This window comes from Camelus bactrianus, chromosome 2, assembly GCF_048773025.1.
Source record: "Camelus bactrianus isolate YW-2024 breed Bactrian camel chromosome 2, ASM4877302v1, whole genome shotgun sequence".
Taxonomy (NCBI): Eukaryota; Metazoa; Chordata; class Mammalia; order Artiodactyla; family Camelidae; genus Camelus; species Camelus bactrianus.
Genome location: NC_133540.1, coordinates 67,471,985 through 67,494,623, shown reverse-complemented (window position 1 = coordinate 67,494,623; position 22,639 = coordinate 67,471,985). Strand labels below are relative to the sequence as shown.

Below are 22,639 nucleotides of genomic sequence, written 5' to 3'. Positions count from 1 at the left end.
CTATTTGAGTCAAATGCTATTTTTCTAAATCACCACTAATAATAAAACACTTGTTCATACACTATTACAGAAAATGTTCAGGATCAAATTCACAGTATCTTTATAATGTAGGTATTTGTCTACTTTATGAATTTTTTCCTATAGATTACTGTCAATTGCAGAAAGTTCATTTTACCACATTTCACAAATTATATAGGTCATAGTAGACTCTCTACCAGGGATCCAAAAAAGCTGTAACTTCAAAAATATGTCGTTTATAAAAGAATGTGGCCAAGAGAGCCAAGATTACAACCTCAAAAAAATGAATGATTAATTTATCTCTGACATCATCATAAATTGACAGATGGAAAACATCTTGAGAATCTTTCACTCAGGAAGAAATACCAAATCATATTTAGCTTTTCTGTTTTTGAAAATCTGAATTGAATAAATTGAGCATTGGTGCTATTTCTAAATCACTTAATCATTAATGGATGTTCTGATAATATTTGGAGATAGTCTTTTATACTGTGAAAGCTTAGAATATTCTATAAGATGCTCCTTTCTCACTGTTGAGATTATATCTAACTTTCTGCTACTTTTAGTTTCTGACAAATTTTAAATTTCTAATGTAAACTTCCATAAAATCTAAAAATAATGACAAAAATTAGATCACAAGGATAACTATGTAATGTTATGTTTCCAGCTTGCCATGATTACCTGGAATGTTAACAAGTTAATTCTCCAAAACAAATACACTTTGCATAAACACAAGAAAAATCCCACAAATAATATCTTATTCCTAATTTCTGACCTAAATATCCCTTCTTTACTTTCTCATTCTAAATAGGGACATGGTTTTGAAGAGTAATAACTAACATTTACTATATGGTCAGCACAATTCTAAGTACTTCAAGCATATTAACTCAGTGAACTAAGCAGAATTCAGTTAGTACCTAAGTCAGTGAATCTTTACAACAAACATAAAGAAAGTATCATTATTGTCTCCATCATCATTATCAGATGGGAAAGCAAAGGCACAGAAACCTTAAGTAGCTTGCCTAAAGTTATACAGGTTTATGTAGTGAAATTTAAATTTGAACATAGGAATCATAGTTTGAGTCCTTAGTGCTAATCACTATTCTACAATGACTCTTAATTTTACAATAAGAAAATAAAAACTCAGTTATAAAAAGACGTAACTGACAGTGAGCCACAGTAGTGGAGACCATGGGAAACCAGAGAAAACATGATATATTGAAAGGGGCAGCTGCTAAGTAGCACCAGCCAACTGTTGCCAGTGAAATGCACTGGGTTGAGATTCCATTTTACTCATTTACAAGCTAATAAGATGGCCAGTTACTGTTTTATGATGCTGGCAAAAACAGTGAGATTCCTAGGTCAGAGACAAAGAACTCTGCAACTCAAGGCACAGCAAACAGCATGATCATCAGCATATTTATGTCAGTTTCCTTTCCTTGTCACATGATGGGTCTTGGCCCAGACAAACATGTGCAGTTTCTAAATGATGGCATGAATAACATTACTTACACAAAAGGAAGCTATTTAGTCATTTCAGAGCTCTATTTTATATGCCCATAATTGCACAGATTAAGTGACATTTTCTGGAGAGCTGCGCTGTATAAATCAATAAATTTCAGATTTATTTACAATTAGGAGTTTTGACAGACCAGGTCCATCCTGCTATAAATGCATTCCGTGGGTAGGAGCTCTATCTAGTAAATACTACTGGTGTGATTGCAAGGATGTCTGCTTTTAACATGTTTATAAGGAGATTTAACTAGAAGAAAAATCATATGATCATATTAAAGATGCAGAAAAAGCATTTGACAAAATCCAACACCCATTCATGATACAAACTCTCAGCAAGTTAGGAATAAACAGGAAATTGCCTAACTTGATAAACATCTACAGAAATCTCTACAGCTAACATTTTATTTAATGGTGAAAAACTACATGTTTTTTTCCCTATGACCAGGAACAAGAGATGGATGTCCCTGCTTACCATTCTTATTCAGTATTTTACTGGAAGTCTTAGCCAACGCAATTAAAAAAGAAAGCAATCTCAAATCTATTTACCCAAATGAGCTGAAAATTTACTTCCACACAAAAACCTATATATACACAAATAGAGGCAGAAGACCTAAATAGACATTTCTCCAGAGAAGACATTCAGGTGGCCAACAGGCACATGAAAAGATGCTGAACATCACTAATTATTAGAGAATCACAAATTAAAACTATAATGAGGTCTCAATTCACATCAGTCAGAATGTCCATCATCAAAAAGTCTACAAATAATAAATGCTGGAGAAGGTGTGGAGGGAAAAAGAAACCTCCTACATTGTTAGTGGGAATATAAATTGGTGCAGCCACCATGGAGAACAATATGGAGATTTCTTACAACACTAAAAATAGAGTGACCATATGATCCAGTAATCCCACTCCTGGGCACATATCTAGATAGATAGATAGATAGATAGATAGATAGATAGATAGATAGATAGATAGATAGACAGACAGACAGGCAGGCAGGCAGGCAGGCAGGCAGGCAGGCAGGCAGGCAGGCAGGCAGGCAGACAATGAAATACTACTGGGCCATAAAAAAGTATAAGATAATGCCATCTGCAACAACTAGATGGCCCTAGAGATTATTATACTAAGTGAAGTCAGAAAGGCAAATATCATATGATATAATTTATATGTCAAATCTTAAAAAATTATTCAAATGAGCTTATTTACAAAACAGAAAGAGACTCAAGGACATAGAAAACAAACTGTTACCAAAGGAGAAAAGAGGGAAAGGGATAAACTAGGAGTTTGGGATTAACAGATACACACTACTATATAAAAAATAGATTAAAAAAAAACCAAGAACCTACTGTATAGCACAAGGAACTATATACTCAATATCTTATAATAACCAATAATGGAAAAAAATCTGAAAAACAATATATATATGTATAACTGAATCACTTTGCTATACATTTGAAACTAATACATATTCTAAATCAACTATACTTCAACAAAAATACATATGTACATAAATTCATTGGTTGGCAAATAATAGTTTTATTTCCTTGATGATTTTTAAATCATTATTTTAAATTACTTTTTAGTTAGTTGAGGATCTTTTTTTATCCATTAGATGAAATACATCAGAGCAGCAAATGTACTGCACTTAGGTTTATAAAATGTTATTTACTTTTTCTCTAAAATTATTTTATACGACAAATTTTACAAATGGAAATGTTCATTTTCTCTCAAATTACAAAATTAAGATTTTATTATGTTTTTTAATTGAAGTCCAGAATAAAGAGAACAAATGAAAGTATATGCACGGAATCTTAAGATTCTCAGCCTTTCCTTCCAGCTGCCTGTGTGGAGTGGAAGAGGGATTTGGAAATTGGTCTGCTTCTTAAAAAATCAGTAGTCATAAGGTCAGAATTAAAAAGGGATCTTCTGACTATATTATAACATGTATATCACATGCAAAGAAAAAAACTGGTATATACTCTGAAATTGTTTCGTACTAAACCACTATCTTTTTAATTATACACTTGTATTTTTTATCTCCCAATTCAATTGTAAACAATTTAGAGACTAATCTACTTATGTATTCTTCACAGTATACAGCTCAATTCTTTGCATGCTAGATAGTCAATGAAAGAATAAAATTAGAGAGCAGAGTAAAGAGCTGAATTAGGTAATGTTCCAGGATACTTCAAGTCCCAAATTTTGTAACCTAAAGTCAATTTTCATATAATATGTACATAAATATTAAGTTATTCCATTTAGCAATCCACTACTTCTGGGTTTAACCTTTATTCAAGTATTAGGATATAACATGAGCAAATGAAGTTCATTTAAAACTCAAATGAAGAAAATCTTTAATAAATTTTTTTAAATTAGTTCAGCCAAATTATATTAAAAATTTGAAAATCTGCTTGCTTATCTGCTACTTGTATCAAGTTATTAAGTAGACTATATAAAATGTAATTGGAATTATAAATATTCACATCAAAGATCTTAAATATAATTAAGTTCAATCAGGGCAAGTGCATATTAAGAAAATAAATATACAAACAGAAAAGTGCTAGATCTCTAATAAAATAAAACAATTCAGAATTTTTTGAAATGACAATGAAGCCAAGGTTCTTAATAAGATAATATGAGATCTTATTTATGTCTAATAGGTATCAGATTATTTAAAAATACTGGTCATACACACACACACACACACATATACAATGGAATACTGCTCAGCCATAAAGAAGAATGAAATTTTGCTATTTGCAACAATATAGATGGATTTGGAGGTTATTATGCTAAGTGAAATAAGTCAGACAAATACCGTATGATATCACTTATATGCAGAATCTAAAAAATACAAAAACTAGTGAATATAACAAAAAAGAAACACACACAAATGTAAGAAACAAACTAATGGTTACTGTGGGAAGAGTAAGACGGGAGGGGCATAAAGGGGTAGGAGACTCAGGTACAAACTATTATATAAAGTAAGCTACAAGAATATATTCAATATAGGAAATGTAGCCAATATTTTATAATAACTAAAAATGGAGCATAATCTTTAAAAATTGTGAGTCACTATATTGTATATCTGTAACATACAATATTATACATCATCTGTATTTCAATTTAAAGAAAACAGGCCACATATGTCTCTGATCTGTCAGCAGTTAACTGAAATTACTGAAATATAGAAATGAAGGTAGAACAGTCTTATAGAATAGTGAAGAAAAATTGGCATCACATTTACTAATTCAATAAATAATCATTAATTATTACACCAGGAAATCTAACTGAAGATCTTTCACTCAGACAGAGATCAGAAAGACATTTATACATCTTTATTAACTTATATATTTTCTGCTACAGAAATAAAACAATTTTAAAGCTTGACTGCTTATTCATCCAGCACTGAACCACTACACTTTAGTCACAAAAGAAGGTAATAAACAACTTTTTCATTCATCTGAATATGCTTTCTGATGTTAGTTTTACTTTTTTAGTCAATCTTTGGGCTAAGAAAGGAAATAATACAAGATTGAGAGAAAAGCATCTGAGGACTTAAATGACAGGGGACTCTGTATTTGTAAGCAGCTATATTCACATCTTCCTTCTTATCATCAAGAAACTGAAAAATATTTTGATCCATATAAGGTAGTATGTGTCATACATAGAAAAAGGTACTATTTAAAACTGTCACTTATATATGAAAGGCTTATTTAGGATATTTATGTCTCTTTCTTCTCTCTTAAGTGAAAAGGTTGATTTACTATTGCAAGGGGAAAATACAGCACTCATTGATGGTGGTTGTGATACTTGCTATTTTATATACAAAACAATTAGTAACTTCCAGATAGGGAAGTAGATAGACAGTTTACATGATTATTAAACAGTGTATTTGCTAGATAAGTTTAGGAAGACTTCTCTCCTTTTTGGAACAAAAAAATGACAACATAATAGTAATATAACAGCAAGAGACATTAAATAATGGTATAATTTAATTGTAGAGATGTTTGGAACTCATAATATTAAACAGAATAAGCTTTAAGAACTATGTTTAGTTTTTAACCACTTAACTTCATTTAAGACACTGGTCTTTCAGGAGGAAGTCTTACTTAGGAATTCTTCAGTTTTCATGAAAATAAGTTAAAAAGAAAATTCAGATCATCAACTTTGACATCTCAAAATTTCATAAGGAGAGAAAAATGCCAAAATTTCATAGGGAGAGAAAATGCCAAACCATGTATATCTTCTCTCTCCATAATTTTATTTATTTGCATAAAATAATACCCATAAAATTTTCAATTTTTCTTTTGTCTTATAATTGGAAATATTTTCTCTAAAACTTTCACTCATATTTCAGGGTTTGAGAAGCCTTAAAACTAATTTTACACTTAAAGGATATTTAAATCCTTAAGGCAGTTACTGAAGCAAAAGTACTTTTTCTAGGCCAGCACTTTTTATATATAGCTTCCAATAGTTAGGAATACAAAAGTATTTACTTCTATAGGGTGAATACTGTCATCACCTTTCTTTCCCAGTAAATTATAGCAGTTGATTTTTTTTATGTTTTATTGACAATAGCAAGTCAGAATGATGTATATTTCAAACTCATGAAAATAAAGTTCAAGCTACTATATGAGAGTCAATTATGAAGAAATTAATGTTTTCCACGACATGAAATGAACTATCTTACATGATTTTAAGACAACTGATACAGGCGGTAGCCAGAAGGTGACCTATTCTAATCCTTAGGGGGATAATATGAATCCGGGCAAGTGAGGACTAATCTAAGACCATCTTTATATAAAAAGCAAGGACTATTCCTGATTCCTGATTCTACAAACTGATATGGATATGCAAGGTCCAACATTCCTAATCAATGTTGAGGAAACGAATAATTTAATAGCTCTCTCCATAAAATACCTGGTGGTCAGAGAGCTCACTCTGAAGGAGGAGAGAGTTTAGGGTACCCTAGCTTGTTTAAGCAACCTGGCTGAACATAAGTGGCATTAGTTTGTACATGTAGCTACTAATTTACAAGATCCCATTAAAATTGCTATCTTCTAGCTTGTAGAGCTAAGAAAGGAAGGAGCTAAGGAAGAAAAAGAATGTTCAAGGCAAATAAAGTAACTTGAGACTGAAAAACTCTGAGTGAAAGGATATATTAATTTGTAGCCATAATTCCCTTTGCTTAAGAGAAGAACCATTGAACATGAGCATAGACAGGTCAATATCAATTGCCCCGGGAATGACTAGGTCAACATCAATGGCAGAATCAGTGAAGAAGAAACATCACTGCACTAAGTACCAATAGCTAGTCAGAACATAATTAGTGAAGTAAAGGCTAAGGGAGGAGCACACTGAAACTTGAAGGGCATCATCCTCAGTACGGGGTAGTATCAGGAGAAAGAAAGGGCCACAGGGAGTACATTTTGGCACTTGTCAGTTATTAACTGTCATAGAGGACACAAAACTCATCTCTGACTTTCTTGGAGAAGAAAATAGTTGATATTTCTAATGATTTTACTATTGAGAATTCAAAGCAAAGCCTCCTTCCCTTACTACTTCTATTATCACTGATTCTCCTCCAACAATGATTCTAATCCACAAACCTCAACTTATAAACAAGGTGCTATGGCCTGGTAAACCAGAGTTTATATTTTAGGAGAATATGAAAATGAGTTATTAGGAAAACCAGAGATAAGAATTCGGTAACTGTTGAAAAAAGTGTATTTTCCTTGGCTACAAACATGGTAGTTTATCAAGAAGTTGACGCTGAAATACTACTTTGAAGAAATAATGAAACTTCTACATTGCAATCAGAACAACAGAGTAGAAAAGAACATAGTTTTCATTTGGGTAAGATTTTTTTCTGCCTTCATAGATCCTTAAAGTATACCTTAGGCAAAAGCACTTCTTGGTAGTAAAATTAGTGATGGCTTAGATAAGTTTTAGGCACACTGAAACTCACACAGAAAAGAATATATTTCAATGTAACTGATTAAAATAACATTAATTCAACTCAAAAATAGGTTAAATCGATGTGGATCTGGTTCCTTTCTACTCTCCCTATTTTTGATATTGTTACCTTCAAATCATCACCCAATACCATTGCAAAAATCATATATTTCACCCAAATTTTTGACCACAGTAATCCATTGTCTATGCAAAATACATGTAACCTTTCCAGTTTTAAAAATACTTTAGATAGATAATTCCATGAATAAGTACTGTGTTAAATCCAGGACACATATATAGGAAAGAGGTTTGCAATATTGCAACTAGCATGGCCAGAGCTCCATTGTTTTCTTGACAACACTGCCTCATGCTGGGTAGAAATTGTGACTCTCTACTCCTTCTCTGAATTATCAAAGATAGAGGTATTTTTTGCTAATAAGCTATGATTCTTAAACTACATAGTTCTGGTGTTACGGTGAGGGTTATAGTTCCCTGTGAGGATATTATGAAAACTATCCACAGAAAAATACCCAAGGGTTTGAGCACACAGTATTTTGCTTTTCTTTTAAAGGGCTTATGGAGTCCATGAAAATGATCCAAATATATAATCACCCAATCTTTCTAGGTTGAAACCAGTTCTTAAGGTCCAAAGATCTGTCTCTATTTCAGTATAATAACTAGCAACAGGATTAACCTGGAATCCTTTCAGGACATAGTAGAGCATTTCATACCTCTGACAGGTACGTCAAGACCTAGTACGATAGGCTGAAAATAGATTTCCTGGGATAGACCTTGACAAGTCTCCCAAAACTCAGTAGGAAGTTCATAAGATTATCAAGAGCTCTGTAAGCAGAAATGAAGGGGAAGAATTAAACCAAGACTGTAGTCCATGGAGAGTCAAAGATCTCTTTGGAATGGCAAATGACAGGCACCTTTTAAGAGTTAACTTTGGGGTTTTAAGTAATGTATTATGACCTTTATATCTGAAGAGCAAAACTGATTTCTAAAACCAAAAGTTTAAATCACATTTCCAAAGGAAATGAAATACTATCTCAGAAACTTTAAAACTATGGTATAAAGCTGGATTTTATTTAAAAATGAAAGTTTAAGTCACATTTTAAAATAATATATTTTATAGCTATAAAAAATATTTTCTACAAAGATAATATGGGTATTTGGAAATAAACTTAGAAATGAACCTTCATCCAAAAAACTTGTAATTTAAATCAACCCTTATCATTTTCTATTAGCAATTTGTCAAGAAAAAATAAAGGAAATAATATTTTAAAATATTAAAAAGTTAAAACTGGGTTTTACTTAACTTATATGAACCTATAACAGTCTATTTCTACTCAGAAATCATGAGTGTCTACCTATAGTTAAGGGTAAAAAACAAAGACTACATATTGTTTAATATACTTTGTTTCTAATATTGTCTACATGTCTAATGTCATACCATCCACCTTATATTTTAGCAATACTGAAAATGAAAGCTTGCTAAAAATATTTTATTCTCTTATGTCTCTTTGAGTTTGCATATATCATTGCTTTTACCTAGAACATGCTCCTTTTTCTTGTACAAATAAAAAACTCCCATTAATTTCATATTTCATATAAAATATTTTCTGAAGATTTCCTGACTCCATTTGATTGACTTACATCTTGGTACTTTTCATCAAATCCAATACAATAATTATTTTATTATAATTAAAATATTTATATTTTTTCTCCTTACCAAATTGCTACATATTTGAGAACAAAGACTTCATTTTTGGATCCTCAGCGCCTAAGCCATACTGGGTGCCTATTTATAAACTAGAAATAAATGAATATAGCCATGAAATAAAAGCATAGTAACAATGACTACAATTTATGGATTCAACTATTTATCAAGTATAGCAATAAATGGTTTTTGGTACAATTTTTGTATGACATTTTTAGTAGTTTTTTATCCTTATATCTCATTTATTAAATGACTGAAGGGAGACTGAGACTAAGTTTTTTCCTAATCCAATGAACCTACCTTTTCTCTGTAACTGTGACTTTAAATTTTTTCTTTTTAACTTTGAGCAGTGAAACTGTTTCTCTAATGTAATTTTACGTAAGTGTATAATATATTAAACATAGAAAATCAAGCCACTCCAGTTGAAGCAGATAATGGAGGTCTAAACACATACCTCGTGTCTTTTTATCTCTTGTAAGTGGCACTTTGGAGGCAATATGAACGATCTAATGCCCTAGAAAATTTGTTTTCAATACCCCGATCATATACTGCCTTATTTCTTTTTATTTACTCTCAAGATCGTGCATAGGCAATTCTGTATATTAGAAAATAATCTAGATAGCAGTTTCTAAAGCAGTCTTCTCAACTTTCTTCTGTAATATCTACAAAGTCCCCCCAAAACTTGAGAAACTTCTTATAATAATAAAAGCCTCATCTGTCAGAATCTGAGAGAAAAAGATACTAATATCAAGCCAACTGGAGCTCATCTGAGACTAACAATTGGTATCTAACATGTATCTTTATCAAGTAATAATGAACAAAATCAAAGAAAGAAAAGATGATTTGGAGATATTTTATCACTCTTCAAATTTTATATCCTCATAATCAGAAGTTGAACAAAAATTATGAGACTCAAATGGTAAATTTCTGAAACTCCTTTCCAATGTATTTACACTTCTTTTGAAAAATCTAGAGAACTGTTTGTCTTTCATTACATTAATATATCAAGAAAGCTAAAATATAAAGAGCAAGAGTAGAATCTTAAATGCATAAAACTAAATGAAAGAAGTCAATCTGAAAAGTCTATATACTGTATGATTGCAACTTTATGATATTCTAGAAAAAGCAAAACTATGATCCTAAAATTAACAGTGGTTGCCAATGGATAGGGAGATGAATAAGCAGAATACAGAGGATTTTTAGGGCATTGAAAATACTTTGTGTGATATTACAATGATGCGTATATATCATTGTATATTTTTCCAAGCCCACAGAATGCACAACACTTAGAGTAAATCCTAAGGTAAACTATAGGCTTTGGGTGGTTGTAATGTGACAATGTAGGTTCACCCTTGGTTACAAATACAATATTCTGATGAGTGATGTGATTAATGGGGGATCTATGCATGTATGGGGGACAAGCAGAACATGGGAAATATCTGTACTTCCCTCAAAAATCTGTTGTAAATCTAAAACTGCTCTTAAAAATATAAAGTCTTTTTAAAAAGCAAGAATATAATTTAAAATGTTGCTGATGGTACTAATGATCAGAATTACATTAATAAAGTATCTAACTATTAACATGGGATTGGAAAAAAAGTTAAAATTCATTCAAAAATTGAACAAATTTTTACTGAGTCCCTATTATATACCAAGCACTGTTGTTAAGCAAAAGAGGAAAAAAGAAACAAGGAAACTACATAACAGCCAGGAAACAGTAAGATGGCATTAGTAAGTCCTTACCTGTAACAGTTAAGTTAAATGTAAACTGATTAAATTATCCAATCTAAAAGTATAGAGTGGCTAGATCAACAAAAAAATAAGACTGAAGCATATGCTACCTTAAAGAAAAAACTCACTTTAGCTTTAAGGACACATATAGACTCAAAGTGAAGGAATGGAAAAAGATATTCCATATAATGGAAAACAAAAGAAAACAAGAATAGCTAATTTACATCAGGTAAAATAGACTCTAAGTCAAAAACTGTAAAAAGAGACAAAGAAAGTCATTATATAATGATAAAGAGGTCAATTCATCCAGAGGATATAATGATTATATATATGCACCCAGTATCAAAGCACTTGAATGTATTAGGAAAAAATTAACAGATCTTAAGAAAGAAATAGACAACAAAACAAAAATAGTAGAGGGCTTCAACACCATACTTTGAAAAAAACGGATAGAAAATCAATGAAGAAACAACAGATTTAAACTACATCTTAGACAAGTGAACTTAAGTATATAAAGAACATTCCATCTAACAGCAGAACACACTCTTCTCAATGCACATGGAACTGTCTACAGAAGGAATAACACGTTAGGTCACAAAACAAATCTTCACAAATGTAAGAAGACTGAAATACCAAATATCTTTTCTGACCACAATGGTATGAAGCTAGAAATCAATAATGGGGTAAAACTGGAAAATTCACAAATATGTGGATTAATTAAACAACATACTCCTAAACAATCAATGGATCAAAAAGAAATCAAAAGGGAAGTAAAAAAAAAAAAAAAAAAGGCAACTTCAAACAAACAAACAAAATGGAAACACATTAAACCAAAACTTAATGGAATATTGTGAAAGTTGTTCTAAGAGGAAGGTTTATAGGAAAAAAATGCCCACATTAAGAAAAAAAATTATAAATAAATTATCCTTACTTCTTATGGAATTAGAAAAAGAAGAACTAACTCCAAAGTTAGTAGAAGGAAGGAGACAAACTTCAGAGCAGAAATGAAATAGAGACCAAGAAACAATGGAAAAGATTAACAAAACAAAGAACTGATATTTTGAGAAGATAAAGAAAATTGACCAACCTTTAGCTGGACAAAGGGAAAAAAGAGAGAAGATTCAAATAAATGAAATCATAAGTGAAAGAGGAGATATTACAATTCACACCACAGGAATATAAAGGATCCTAAGAGACTACTATAAACAATTGTACACCACTATATTGGATAACCTAGGAAAAAATGGGTAAATTTCTAGAAACATACAACCTACCAAGACTGAGTCATAAAGAAAAAGAAAATATGAATAAACCTTAATGACTAAGGAGACTGAAGTGGTAATAAAAAACTTCCCAACAACAGTTTAGGACCAGATGGTTTCACTGTTAAATTCCACAACACATTTCAAGAATTAATGTCAATTCTTTTCAAACTCTTCCAAAAAATTGAACAGAAGGGAATACTCCCAAACTCATTTTATAATGCCAGCATTACCCTCATAGCAAAGCTAGATAATAAGGCTACAAAAATTAAAAAGTACAGGCCAATATCCCTGATGAATATACATGCAAAAAGTCTTAACAAAATATAGCAAACCAAATTCAACAGCATCTTAAAAGGGTCATAGACAATGATCAAATGGGATTTATCCCTTAGAAGCAAGAATGGTTCACCAAAAACAAATTAATAAACATGAATGCACAAGATTAATACAATGAAAATAAAAATCATATGATCATCTCAATACATGCAAAAAAACTATTAGACAAAATTCAACATTCTTTCATTTAAAAAAAAAAATCAACAAATTGGGTATAGAATGAATGTACCACAACATAATAGCGGCCATTTATGACAAGCCTACGGCTGATATCATAATCAACAGTAAAAAGTTGAAACTTTGCTGCTATGATCAGGAACAAGACAAGGATGACCACTCTAAACACTATTTAACATAGCACTGGAATAGAACAATTGGGTAAGAAAAAGAAACAATAGTCATTCAAATTGTAAAGGAAAAAATACATTTTTTTTCTGTTTGCAGATGAAATGAACTTACATATAGAAATAACAAATAAATTCAATAAAATTGCAGAATAAAAAATGACATAAAAGTCAATTACATTCCTATACACTAACAACAAACTATCTATAAAACAAATGAAGAAACAATACCATTTATAATAGTATCAAAAATAATAAAAAAATTTAGGAATAAATGCAACCAAGGAGGTAAAATATCTGTACACTGAAAATTATAAGACATTGATGAAAGAAATTATAGATACAAATAAATGGCAAGATATCCCATGTTCATGGATTGAAAGAATCAATAACAAAATATCCATTCTACTTGTCATCTACTGATTCAATACAATACCTATCAAAATTTCAATGGCATTTTTCACAGAAATAGATAAATAAAGCTAAAATTTATATAAAATCATAAAAGACCCCGAGTAGCCAAGGTATTCCTGAGAAAAAAACAACAAAGCTAGAGACATCACATCTCTTAATTTCAAACTATATCACAAATCTGTGGTAATCAAAACTGGCATTAAAAACAGACACATAACCAATGGAACAAATTGAGAGCCCAGAAATGAACTGTTGTATGTATGTTCAACTAATCTTTGACAAGGGTGTCACAAATACACAATGGGAAAAGGATAGTATCTTCAATAAATGATGCTTGGAAAATTGAATATCCACATGAAAAAGAACGAATGAAACTGGACCTTACACCACTCACAATAATTAAATCAAAATGGTCTAAAGTCTTAAACTGAACACCTGAAACTATAAAACTCCTAGCAGGAAGATAAACCAAAGTTTCCTGACACTGGTCTTGGCAATGATTTTTCTTGATATGACATCTAAACTATAAGCAAAAATAAGCAAATGGGACTACATCAAACTAAAAAGCTTCTGCACAGCAAAAGAAACAATCAATGAAATGAAAAAGCAACCAAAGAAATGGGAGAAAACATTTGCAAACCATATATCCGAGAAGGGATTAATATCAAAATATAAAAGTAATTCATACAACTCAATAGCAAAAATTATAAAAAATAATCCAATTAAAAATGGACAGAGGACTTGAATAAATGTTCTTCCAAAGATAACATACAAACATCCAAAAGGTACATGAAAAGATGCTCAAAATCATTAATCATCAGGGGAAGGCAAATCAAAACCACAAAAAATACCACCTCACAACTGTCAGAATAGCTATTATCAGAAAGACAAGAATAATAAATGTTGGCAAGAATGGGAAGAAAAGGAAACCTTTGTGTACTACTGGTGGGACTGTCAATTGGTACAGCCATTATGGAAGTTCCTCAAAAATTAAATATAGAACTGTCATGTTGTTCAGTAACCCACCCCTTGGTTTACATCTGAAGAAAGTGAATCACTATATTTTAGAGACTTCTGCACCCCCATTTCATTGCAGCATTATTCACAATAGCCAAGACATGGAAACAACTTGTGTCCATCAAAGGATAAATAGATGAAGAAAATGTTATACCCGTGTGCGCGCGCACACACACACACTGGAATGTTTTAAAAAGAAGGAAATCCTGCCATTTGCAATAATATGAATAAACCTTGAGGGCTTTATGCTAAGTGAAATTAGTCATCAGAAAAAGATAAATACTGTATGATCTCACTTTATCTGGGATCTTAAAAAGCTGAACGTTTAGAAATAGAGAATAAATTAGTGATTGCCAAAGGCTGGGGAGTAGGAGAAATTGGGAGAGGTTAGGTAAAAGGTACAAAGTTTCAGTTAGAAGATGATTAAGTACTAGGGATGTAATGTAAGCATGGTAACTATAGTTAACAATACTGTATCATACAATTTGAAGTTGCTAAGAGAGTAAATCTTAAATGCTATCACCACAAAAAAAAGGTAATTATGTGAGATGATGGAGGTGTTACCTTATTGTGCTAATCACTTTGCAATACACATGCTCACAAAATCATCATGTTGTACACCTTAAACTTACACTATATGCTAATTATATCTCAATAAAGTAGAAAAACTATACTAAAAATAAACTTGTACTACTGAATTTTAATTAAGTTCAGTAGAATTTGATTTTTTAAAGAAGTATTTTAAATTTTTCTGTAATATTTAAATGAAGAATATTTTAAACCTGAATTCATTGAAGTTTCTTCTATCTCATTTTAATATTGTCACATAATAATTATTAACTTTAAATTCCAGAAAATAATGTGTAACCTTCTCTAATCTTTAAAAACACATGTTTTCTAGTCAGAAGACTTCCTCAACAAGAGGATGTGAATCAATCAATAAAACCTACTGCTATTTTGAAAGAACATTTCCCTATTTTTCTCACTGAGAACTAAGTCAGTAATAAATCTTTACTTCTAGATAAAAATTAGTAATTTAATCCTAGGAAGAAAATCCATTTTGTTAATTTATACTATAAACATTTATTGATACAATACTATGTGCCAGCTTCTGTGGTTGAAACCCTACTAAATTAAATAAATTCTTAACCTCATGGAGTTCAGAATCTACCATTAGGAGCTGACTGGCACTATAAGTGAACATCATAAACCTTCTAAAATTGTATGCAGTTTTTGTTAAAAGTATATATGCATTTGCCCTCTAAGTAAAGAGCTTCTAGGTTTTACTAGCTATTCAAAAGTGTCCATCAGAGTGAACTAGTAAATGTCAAAAACTAGACGGAACATAAGAGACAAACAGATTAGCCTGTAACTGAAATATAATGGGTAAAGATATGTTCTAATGACAACTTAGACCAAAAAAAAAAAAAAAGGAGAAAACTAATTCTGTCTACAAAACTCAAGAGAATTCATGAAAGAATAAAAATGGCAAGCAGACCCCACAAATGAAGGTGCACAACATTAGAAAACTGTAGTTATTATAAATATTATTGTAAAGACCACCGACATCTGACAGTTTGGGATCCAGAGGGGACATGAGATACTAAAAAATCTCTAACTATCTTGAAGTAGACGTCATACATGTTTAAGTACTTTTCAAAAATATCGCATGTTGCAATCTTAAAACAGTTTTATAAATTTCTAGAATCACCATAAGTAGAAAATTGAAAAAGTAAAATAATTAGGGCAAACACATTCTTAAGAGTCACCAACTTAAACTTATTAAACATGATAAAGAAAAAGAGAAGCGTCAAATTAAAAAATAACAAGCTATAACAAACAAACCTTGTAATTAATTCCTCAGCATGTCAGCTTAAAAGAACTTTTCCTTTAAAGAAGGAAAATAATGAAAGAAAATTACTTGTTCAAAGAAAGTTTTCAATTATTAAAAGAAACAAATGGTGCTGGGAAGACAAAACATTACAGGGTCAGTTCTCAACAAAACAGTTACCTTGGGGTGCAGTATTTAGAAGATACATTAGTTTGAAATTTCAGGCAATACTTTAATTAAACTTCATTATTAAATTCATAAGTAGTTTTCCCCAAACATGTAGAAATAATTTTTTACAATAAATGACTAGGAAGAAGTATAAATATGTTCATAAAATCTTAATGAAAGAAAAAGGAAAGGCATCTTTAAATACCAGAAATACTAGTGGATACATCGTTTATGACAAACGTATCACAAAATGAAAAAGGATAACATTAGATTTACCGGCATTTATAATCTATGGACACCATTAAAATCACTTTTAAAAAGGAGTGGGGAAGTACTCAGCTAAAGATTTAATGTGATTTAATATGACCAGACTATGAACAGTTCTAATACCCAACTTATCAAGACTAACAGCTTACTGCTAATACTTAATTAAAGATCCTTCCTCACTGCACCCAACAATCCAAACAAATCCACGTAAACATGTCACAAACTCTGCCAAATCCCTACTAGTTCCCAGTTTGTAAGACTTGCCTTACATCAGGCAACCAATCACACAGCCGATCCTAAAATATTATGCAATCTTTTCTTGACTTCCACCTTCTGAAATACTACTAACACTCTGTCTAGCAGAGTCTCCCTTTCTAAAGTAAGTCTTAGAAAATTAGCTTTGCTTAATCTCAGTAGGCATTAACAGTTATCTTTTTGGGAGTCAACAGTCAACAAGTAACATCTCCATTATATATTTGGATTTTCTTTTTCTTCCTTTTTCTGATATTATGAATCTACTTTTGAGAGAATGTTGAAAAAATTATTTGGAATATGGCATTTTAAATAAGCAGAAAAACATACATTCAATAAAAATAAACTTGTCATTAACTAACCCAAAAAAAGGACATTGACTGTGATTTGCACTGAGTATTAACTCTTAAATCAATTGCTATAGCCAGTGGGAAAACTTTTTCCCACCAAATGGGGAATTAAGGCATATAGTGAACACAATTTCTAAAACCCTGCAGGTTTACTTGAACCTCCTTCTTACAATCAGAAGACCCATAGCATAATGAGACATTTATTTACCATGAATCTAAACTAAACCAACTACATTTATTAAAAAAAAAGATCACTACTTGATTTTATTGGATCCACAGGGCTTTCTTCTTCTAAGCTCTCTAATAAATTCATGATTTCAATAAATACTTGGAAATTTCAATGTGTGTATGTAAACAAGTAAATATTAAAGTTGCAGGGATGTAAAAAATTATATATATTAATTCTGTAGAGAATATTTATAGATAAATGATTAATTTTTAAATTCTTAAATAATTCTTTAAGAAATGTCAGAATATATCTTCAAAAGGTCTTTCTTAGTCAAAACATTTTGATTAGTTAGTAATAATAAACCATAAGAAAAGGACTTTAATAAGGACATTTGCAGTACTTTCTGGACATTTTTCTATTCTTGTGTTGTTATTAAAAGAGAAATATCATTGACAAACCTCATATGTCGCTGGACCAGGAGTAGTCTCTTTGGAATCTTTAAAACGCTTCGATGCTTTAACAAATAAGGGTATGGAGCAAGATTTCTGTAAAACAGGATTGTACGTTGCAGGCCCTAAGAAAAAACAAATGTAAAAATAATAAAGCATGATTTAAATGATTGATTTTGGTCACATGGATATTATTCTTAGATTTATGATCTTAACATTTAGATTTAGCATCAAACAATCTTGGAGCATTCCTTTTGAACACTTATTCATTCAGGGATTTGAAATATGATAAGCATGAAATACAGGAATACTTCATTTTATTGCACTTCGCTTTATTGCACTTTGCAGATATTGTGTTTTTTACAAATTGAAGGTTTGTGGCAACCCTGTTTCTAGCAAGCCTATCACCACCATTTTCCCAACAGTATTTGTTTACTTCATGTCTTGGTGTCACGTTTTGGTAATTTTTACAATATTTCAAACTTTTTCATTTTATATCTGTTATGGTGATATACGATCAGTGACCTTTGATGTTACTACTTTAATTGGGCGCGCCACCAACCATGCCCATATAAGATGGCAAACCTAAGTGATACATGTGTGTTTTCTGAATGCTCCCCCATCTCTCTCCCTCTCCTTGAATCTGCCTATTCCCGGAGGACAATGATACTGAGATAAGGCCAACTAGTAATGTTACAATGGTCTATAAGTGTTAAAGTGAAAGGAAGATTCACATGTCTCTCACTTTAAATCAAAAACTAAAAATGATTAAACTTAGTGAGGAAGGCACGTCAAAAGCCAAAGCAGGCCGAAAGCTAGACCTCTTGTGCTAAATAGTTGGGGAAAGTTTTTGAAAGAAATTTAAAGTCCTCCTCCAGTGAACACACAAATGTTAAGAAAGTGAAACAGTCATTGCTCACATGGAGAAAGTTTTAGTGGCCTGGGTAGAAGATCAAACCAGCCATAGCACTCCCTTAAACCAAAGCCTAATCCAGAGCAAGACGCCAACTCCCTTCAATTCTACGAAGGCTGAGAGAGATGAAGAAGTTGCAGACGAAAGTTTTGAAGCCAGCAGAGGTTGGTTTAAGTAAAGAAGCCCTCTCCATAACATAAAAGTGCAAGGTGAAGCAGCAAATGCTGATAATAGAAGCTGTAGCAAGTTATCCAGAAGATCTAGCTACGACAATTCATGAAGGTGGCTACACTAAGCAACAGATTTTCAATGTAGACAAAACAGCCCTTTATTGGAAGAAGACACCTTCCAGGACTTTCATAGCTAGAGAGGAGAAATCAGTGCCTGGCCTCAAAGCTTCAAAGGACAGGCTGGCTCTCCTGAGAGGGGCTAATGCAGCTGGTGACTTTAAGTTGAAGACTGCTCATTTACCAGACCGAAAATCCTAGGGCCCCTAAGAATTATGCTGCATCTGTTCTGCCTGTGCTCCATAAATGTTATAACAAAGCCTGCATGATGGCACAAGTGTTCACAACATGATTTTTTGAATATTTTAATCCCACTGTTGAGACTTACTGCTCAGAAAAAAAGATTCCTTTTAAAATATTCCTGCTCAGTGACAATGTATCTGGTCACCTAAGAGCTCTGATGAAGATGTACAAGATTAATGATGTTTTAATGCCTGTTAACACAACATCCATTCTGCAGCCCATGGATCAAGGAGTCAGTCTGACTCTCAAGTCTTATTATTTAAGAAATTCATTTCATAAGCCCATAGACAGTGTCTCCTATGAAGGATGTGGGCAAAGTCAATTAAAAAACTTCTGGAAATGGTTCCTTATTCTAGATGCTATTAAGAACATTTTTTAATTCATGGAACTAGGTCAAAATATCAACATTAACAGGAGTTTGGAAGACATTGGTTCCAACCTTCATGGATGACTTTGAGAGATTCAAGACTCAGTGAAAGAAGAAACTGGAGATGGGGTGGAAATAGTAAGAGGACTAAATTAGAAATAGAGCCTGAAGATGTGATTCAGTTTTTGCAACCTCATGATAAACCCTTACTGGATGAGAAGTTGCTTCTTATGAGTAAGTACAGAAAGTGGTTTCTTGAGATGGAATCTACTCCTAGGGAAAATACTATGAAGACTGCCGACATTTCGACAACAAAGGATTTAGAATAATATATAAACTTAATTGATACAGTTGCAGCAGGGTTTGAGAGGATTGAGTCTAATTTTGAAACAAGCTTTTACTGTGAGTAAAATGCTATCAAACAGCATGCATGCTATAGAAAAATCGTTCATGAAAGGAAGAGTCAATTGGTGCAGCAAATTTCATTGTTGTCTTATTTTAAGAAATTGCCACAGCCACCCAGCCTTCAGCAACCACCACCCTGATCAGCCAGCAGGCAACATCAAGGCAAGACACTATACCAATAAAATGACTATAACTTAAATATTCATTATAATGATATTGACATATTCTGTTGGGAAGAACAGGGCAAATGAGCCTGCCTCCTTTTCGACCTTGAAGCCCAATACAAGTTTTAATTCTCCTTCTGTTAAATTAAATGGGGATCTGTTGGTTTCAGCTAGCATAGAGAGAAATCAAATTATGGGCATGGGTCAAGATGGGGAAATTGGTCATAGGTGTTCTTCTGCAGTAATTCCCACTGAAATATATATGATCCATACAATAGTAGGACTGAGAAGATAAGAACTGCCAGTGTTACTTCACAGGAGATGGTCCGTGCTCTTCCCTGTACAGCTCTGATTAGTGTGTATTTGGATCTGAAACTCATCTAGATCAGAAGATGAAAGCAGCAGCTTTGGCTTGATATAGATATTATAAATAGGACATCTAGGTTTCTATGAATTAGTGGATAAGGTACAAGAAGTGGAATTTATATTGTAAGAGCCAAAGTGGAGACTAGAATTGATGCAATAATAAATATATAAATTGATTAAAAAAAACCTGACTTGCTGAAGGCTCAAATGATGTTTAAAATTTTTAGAAATAAAGTATTTTTTTAAGTAAGGTATCTGCATTTTTAGACATAATACTATTGCACATTTAATAGACTACAGAGTAGTGTAAATGTAACTTTTTCAGTGAAGACATGGTAACTGAACTGCATTTGGAGACATGAGTAAGATTTAAAGAAGCAGAAAGATGGTTTAACAGCATTCTGGACACTAAACATGATAGAAGTCAAGGCACAAAGGTGGAATTTACAGGCAACAATTGAATGTAGTAAGCAGACTGGCTGGATGGAATAGAGCCTAATCCTAAATACAGATTTTGTACTAGAGCCCACAGGTTTAAAACTGTATTCTAAAATGTCCCCAAAATTCCACAGATGTGCCCAGGGGCAATGTGTAGGTAAAGCCCAAAATAAACAGGCTTTAAATATTTTCAGTCAAAACAACAACTGATTTACTATTTTGTTTGGGTCCCATGTAAGATTTTATTTAACCAAAGTTGTTGAGTAATTTTTTTAAAGGGTTGAAAGCCATTTCCTTAATCTAGCTCTTCACGGTTTTAGACTAAAGGAGATCCATGAAGAAAGACATAGTTTAAGACATAAACTCTGGCAGTAGTTTATAGAATAGGATAACTTGAAGATGGTCTGTTTCAGGGTCACTAACAAGGAGTTTACTAACATTGATAAGGGAAAGGAAGAACAATTCAGGATATTTTCTAAGAGATGCAACAAACAGTATGTATAGTGATTAGAAGAAGACAAAAATGGATAGTGGCTATGCAAAAAGTAACACTGTGACAGAAATAAGGAAACACGGAACAAGGAGAGGAACATCTTGTGCTTGATTTTGAACCAGTTATGTCTGAAAAATGCAGGATATTGAAACAGAAATGTCTAGAGAACAATTGCAGATATGTAATTGAAGCTCATGAGAAAGCTGGTGTGGAGAAAAAGAATGATGTTATTCACACAGAGGCAATAATTGAGGGTTCTCTAAGGGAAAGAATGTGGAGTCCAAGAAGGAAATAGTCTGGTGAGTAGAATATAGCTATTACAACAGCATAAAGAGAAAACAAGGAGAGGTTATTTTTCTCCTTTTCCACGTTAACCAGGCTTATTGTGTGTCTATTCCATGACACGCCCTGTATATGAAGAGTATTAGAGGTCTACTATATCAAATATTTCAAGAGGACACTTATAGAGAGGTCACTGTAGAGTATGTGGAATGTAACTTTAGAAGAGTGGTGATGAGGTGAAACTAGACGTCACTGAAGAAACACTGTGTGGGAAGAGGGAATAAAAAATTGGAGCATAGAATATTGACAATGAACATAAACAGTGAAATAGAGGAGATATAAAGATACTAATAGAATACAAAATTAATGTCTCTATCTCCATAGTAAACATGCAATTCAAAACCACTTTGGAGAGTAGATTCCTGTTAACATTTTAAACTCTTAAATATATTAGAATTGATAAGTTCACACTGAATGCTTTATCTTCATTAACATAGGACATTTTAAAATTTAAAATAAAACATAGCATTTGGCTCTAGATCAACCATTCTATTATCAATTCAATTAATAGGAAAGATATCCAAGGTTATAAAACGCTTGTGGGAAGCTGCTATAAACTCAATGTGTCCTTCGACAATTTATATGTTAAGACCTTAATCCCCAATGTGATGGTATTTGGAAATGGGGCTTTTGAGAGGTAATTAGGTCACAAGGGTGGAGCCCGCATGACAGGACTAGAGTCCTTATAAGAAGAGACATAAGGAGCTTATTCTCATTCTCTCTCTTTCTCTTCCCATCATCCCCGTGTGAAGATACAGCAAAATGTCTATCTACAAACCAGGAAGAGGACCCTCACTAGGAACAGAATTGG

At 32.1% G+C, this 22,639-nt stretch overlaps 1 protein-coding gene across 1 annotated transcript in view; it reads right to left on the bottom strand.

Annotated features, from left to right (window-relative positions):
• Positions 1–22,639, bottom strand: part of STPG2 (sperm tail PG-rich repeat containing 2) — a 443,917-nt gene that overhangs the window by 186,458 nt on the left and 234,820 nt on the right. Inside the window, exon 10 of the mRNA XM_074343578.1 lies at positions 17,820–17,935. The gene's annotated coding sequence lies outside the window, so the exon portion shown is untranslated. The remainder of the gene's footprint in view (positions 1–17,819; positions 17,936–22,639) is intronic.